This window comes from Meles meles, chromosome 6, assembly GCF_922984935.1.
Source record: "Meles meles chromosome 6, mMelMel3.1 paternal haplotype, whole genome shotgun sequence".
Classification (NCBI taxonomy): domain Eukaryota; kingdom Metazoa; phylum Chordata; class Mammalia; order Carnivora; family Mustelidae; genus Meles; species Meles meles.
Genome location: NC_060071.1, coordinates 6,898,805 through 6,904,447, shown reverse-complemented (window position 1 = coordinate 6,904,447; position 5,643 = coordinate 6,898,805).

Here is a 5,643-nt window from a genome sequence, read left to right as displayed (position 1 = left end):
GGGGAACGTGCCCACATCTGGGTTGGGTTTTGGTCTGCAGAGTCAAAAGGATGTGGAAGAAATGCTTTAGAAAAATCTATTTTTATAGGGCTCTGCTCAGAGCCTTTCTGCGTGGGCCAGCTGGACATCTGGACAACCCATCTCCTGAATGAGACCGGAGCGAGGCCGTTTCCAGAAGAACATCAAGTTCTTCCCTGGAAGTTGTTAAAAAACAAAATTAACCCGAGTAAATTTGAAGATCTATTGGGCTTTATGAAATGATTCGTGAATTGGGCAGCATCCCATCTAGCAAGCAGCAAGCAGCTCTCTCAAGCTACAGAGAAGGAAAGATGTTTAAAGGCAGAGAAGGGGCAGGGAGAAAGGGAAATTATTAGCTAGGAATGCGTTGTTTCAGGCAAGGTTGTCCTCCTCGGAAAGGGCCTATCAGTAAATTTCCTCATGCTGAACCGGAAATTCCGTGTTGGCTGGTTAAAGGTTACATTCCTGGGAGGGTTGAAAGTGCAGTTGGTTAGGTATTAGGCTTGGTTTACTCATGTGAGGCCTTAACGTAAGTGACTCCATTTTGGGCCTGTGGTTTTCTTCCAAACAAAACCAAACCTGAGGAGAGCTGGAGACAGAGCCCCAGATTGGGCAGGACTGAGAGGCCGATCAGCAAACTGTAGGCCCAGGAGGGTTTATCACTTAAAATTTCTGACTTCTTGTTCCAAACCCACTGCTCAGTGGCTCTGGCCTCAAAGCCTCCTGAGTCCCAGCAGATGTCAGATGAAGGTCCACAAAGCTACTGGGTGACCAAGTTGGCCGGCCCAGTCTTTGATGAATTTCAGATACGCCACTGAAGCTGAAGGGAACACAGCTTGGCTGTATGGGGCAACCTCTTCACCAGAAAGGGGAGTTTGGACCTTATTTCCTGCCTTAATCCCTGTGCCACATACTTGGCGATCAGGCAATAGCCTCCCTACCTAAGCCTTCCTGTGTTCATTCATTCTTTCAAAAATATTTATTGTGTAGGGGCACCTGGGTGGCTCAGTGGGTTAAGCCTCTGCCTTTGGCTCCAGTCATGATCTCAGGGTCCTGGGATCGAGCCCCGCATCGGGCTCTCTGCTCAGTGGAGAGCCTGCTTCCTCCTCTCTCTCTGCCTGCCTCTCTGCCTACTTGTGATCTCTGTCTGTCAAATAAATAAAATCTTAAAAAAATATATTTATTGTGTAAATGCCAAGTTTTGTGGTGTGAGGACCCCCTCAGAATCCCAGAGTTGTAAAGAATTTTTTAAAAGATTTTACTTACTTATTCAATAGAGAGAGAGAGATCACAAGTAGGCAGAGAGGCAGGCAGAGAGAGAGGCGGAAGCAGGCTCCCTGCTGAGCAGAGCGCCAGACATGGGGCTCCATCCCAGGACCCTGAGAGCAGGACCTGAGCCGAAAGCAGAAGCTTAACCCACTGAGTCACCCAGGTGCCTCGTAAATAATTTTTTAAATTTTAATTTATTTTTCTTAAGTAAATACTACGCCCAAGGAGGGATTCAAACTCACAGCCCTGAGATTAAAGGATCACGTGTTCCACTGACGGAGCCCACCACGTGCCCTAAGAATATTTTAAACTGAAGACATTTGAGATTCAACAGATGAAGGAAAAAGCCTCATGGAAGGCTAAAACCAGAAACTTCTAAGTAATGAGGATTGCCGTAATTCCTTCTTTGGGGCGGATCTACTCCCGGGAGAAGAGTAAACCTAGCATAAATTCCCTTTCTGAAGGAGCTTTATGGCCCTGGAGAAGAAGAAAGACCACTCAGACCTTTACAGACAAATATTATCCCAGACATTCTTCTGTCCCCTTTGTTCTCCTAAAGAAACTTCTACTTCCCACAGGAGACTTTTCTCCCCCTTTCCCTTCCCCCACTAAATTAGATATAGGACCCCCTAAATCTACCCCTTCCTTTTGAGTTACTCATCATTAAGCACTCTAGTGTGTAAATAAACTCTTTTCATTTGTTTTTTTAAAGATCTTATTTATTCACCTGACAGAGAGAGATCACAAGTAGACAGAGAGGCAGGCAGAGAGAGAGAAGGAAGCAGACTCCCCGCTGAGCAGAGAGCCCGATGCGGGCCTCGATCCTAGGACCCTGGGATCATGACCTGAGCCGAAGGCAGCGGCTTAACCCACTGAGCCACCCAGGCACTCCCTCTTTTCATTTGTTAACGGATCTTTTGTCAGTTTAATTCAAAGGGCCGCAGGCACAGAAGTTAAGAGGGTAGAAACCAAGACTTTTTTCCTCCCCAGCAGCGGTCTGTACTGACTCTTCTTTACCCCTCAATTCTCAGTCAGGCCTAGAGCCCCTAAACCCCTCATCTAGCACTGCCAACCTCTTGATCCTAAGACATTAAACCCTTCCCATGGGGCCCTTGGGGGTGTCCCTATCCCTAACCTTACCCCCTAGCTGTCCTCACTCTCCAAGTACTAACCTCAGCAGAGGAAGTCCCTGGTATGTAGGTTTTGAGCTCAAAATCCACTCCTTTCCCAGCACAACCGCAGGCCTAACCTATCTGTCTTTCTAGAAATTAGATTCTAGATTCTATTTGTCTTTCTAGAATCTAGAATGTTGATGAATGCCCTGGCAGCTCTTGCCAAACAATATGGCGGTCAAAGAAGCTTTGGCACAGAGTCCAGACCCTTCCAAGTCTTACCAGGGAGGTGACTTGCAGAAAAGCCTCTGTTTCCCCAATAATCCAGCTCATCTTTGCTGAATCAGATCCCCCCACATTTCTAAGGGGCAAACATTCGTCTTCAGAGATAGGACCTCCCAGTCTTCACGGAGGACGGGACAGTGTTCCTAAGGGCCCTGTAATTAGTACTTTACACCACCCTACCCCAGCCCCTTGGTCTGCCAGAAATAAGAAAAATCCCAGTGAGTCCACACTCCTCACAGGCAGCTCTCAGCTACACACACAAAGACCGGACCGAAAGGAAATGATCCGCCCCCCCGCCCCCCAAAGGCCCAACTGCATTCTTAGTGAGGGTGACCCTCCCCCTCTGCCACTGTCTTGGTGGGGGTTGGGTAAGGGGAAATCATTCTTCTGGTGATCTCTGTGTTTGGGAATGTAAAGTTGAGATATCTCGGAAGGCATCCAGGCCGTTGGAAATAAAGCTTCTGGGAGCTCGTTGATCCAAACAGATAGATGTGAACATCATCAGCTCTAAGGTGGCAAGCCAACTTGTGAAAATGGGGGCACCCCCTTGGGGGCACAGGCAGGGACAAGGCAGAATCTCTGTGTTTTCATCTGTCTGGCTCTGAGAAGATGACCTCCTTCATCTCTGGCCAGCTCCCCCAGACACTTGAAGCAGAAGAAGGGGCAGGAGGGAACTAAGAAGTTCTGAGTGCCTACCATAAGGCAACTTTAGGACAGGAGTGGGCCATGGGGTTCCGAGTCCTCCAAACTGGGACTGAGCCCAGCTCCACTACTTTCATAGTGGGATGACCGGAACCAGCTAAAAATGGGTGGGGCTCCGTGAAACGTGAAAATACCAGGCTCCTCGTCCTCAAATTATGAAGAATTTCAACAGGACAACAGAAGAGCTTTCCACCAAGAGCGGGTCCTTCTCAGGTCGCAAGCCCAGGAAGCCAGCCCTGGGGCAGTTCGGAACAAGTTCCTTTCCTTCCCTCTGATTCTCGTCTCGGACTTCTCAAAAGTTGTTGGGACCCGCGCAGGGCCACGTATCTAGAAGGAGCTAAAATTTGGGTTGTTTCCATATCCTTTTTTTTTTTTTTTTAAAGATTTATTTATTTGACAGATAGAGATTACAAGTAGGCAGAGAGGCAGGCAGAGAGAGAGGAGGAAGCAGGCTCCCAGCTAAGCAAAGAGCCCGATGCGGGGCTCGATCCCAGCACCCCGGGATCATGACCTGAGCTGAAGGCAGAGGCTTTAACCCGCTGAGCCACCCAGGCGCCCCGGTTGTTTCCATATCCTTATCCACAAGACTTACTTCCTTGAAGGAAACGGTGATCTTTTCCATCTTTTGTGATCACAGCCCCTGGCATACAGTAGGTGCTCAATAAATGTTACAGAAGCGCGATGTTCTCAAGTTCTTGCTTGATCCCGGAGCCTGCCTCCCTTTCAAAGACAGCTGAGTGGGGTACCAGCTGCTTCCCTCAATGTCCTGTTTCCTTGCTCAGCTCACAGGGACCTAGGGCCTTGACCCCCGAATCCCCACCCCCACGCAAGGAGATAGGTCTTCCACTTCTCTAGTTTTCTTCCACAAATAAACTCTCAGCCACCTGCTTGGCACCGTACCCTCCAATAACAATGTTCGAGAAGGTTGTTACAGATACTGCCCCTCACCTGTAAAAAAAAATCTTATTGGTCAATCATGAATTTCAGAGGATGGCACAAAACATTACTTTTCCTGTGAGGGCGAGGCTTGGGTAGAGACCCAGGCATCCCTTTTTCTCGCCAGTAACCCTCCTGTCCCCTTTGCGTCCCCTCCACCCTCCCGGCAAACCTATCTTCACTCTGGCCGCTGCCCTCGGTGGTCCAGACACCTGGGATCTTCTTCCTGTTTCCATCCTAGGAGGGAGGTGGAATGAGGGCTCCAGGGGCCTCGGGCCTCTCAGACTCATCAAGGTGAGAGTCAGCAGGGCAGGAAGACCTTTCTGTCACCTCCCCTAACTTGACCTTGTTTCATTATTATGCTCCAGGGGCACCTGGCTGGCTGAGGTGGAAAAGCATGTGATTCTTGATCTCAGCGGCCCGAGTCCGAGTCCCACACTGGGTGTAGAGATTACTTAAAAATAAAATCTCGGGGCACCTGGGTGGCTCAGTCAGTTAAGCATCTGCCTTCGGCTCAGATCATGATCGCAGGGTTCTGGGATCGAGCCCCTGCATCAGGCTCCCTGCTTGATGGGGAGCCTGCTTCTCCCTCTCCCACTGCCCCTGCTTGTGTTCCCTCTCTTGCTGTCTCTCCCTCTCTGTCAAATAGTATTTTAAAATAAAATCTTAAAAATACAAAATAAAAAGAACCTAATTATGCTTCCAAGCTAGGATGGGAGGGAAGCCCCTGAGAGGGAAGCACACAGAAAACCAGTCGGACCCCTCGAACCACAAGCCACGGTGGATGCAGACACCGACCCACGGTTGCGAAGGGGACTGGAAAGTTACAGCTGCTTCCTGGAATTCCCCGTCCTCATCCTGAGAATTTAGGATCTGCCTGGTGGGGAATGCTGAAGGGGGACCAGAAGGAGCCTGAAGCCCAGCGGGGAAGCAAGCTCGTTCAGGACTAACAAGGCAAACTTGGGGAAGGGCTGCATGGCAGGTTCTAGCAAAGACCAAAGTGGCTCTCAGAGACGGGACAGAGGGCAGACCCCACGCTCCCTGCCTCTCTCTGTAAGGGCCTCTGGTGGCAGTTCCGATGCCGTTTCAAAGCCAGAGATACAAGCAGAGCTCTAAGCCCATTTCCTCCCTGAAGGAGCAAACAGATGTCCCCTTGTTGCCTGAAACCCCGGATGAACACGGAGGAGGGGCTCTCTCTTTCGGAGTTCGCTCCTGGCACCTGACTCGTGAGTCCTTGGGGTGGCAGTCCCCACTGGCTTCCCCCATACCTCCCAGAGGACTTCACACCCTTGCTGTCCTGGCCTCCCTGGGGAGAACCGGC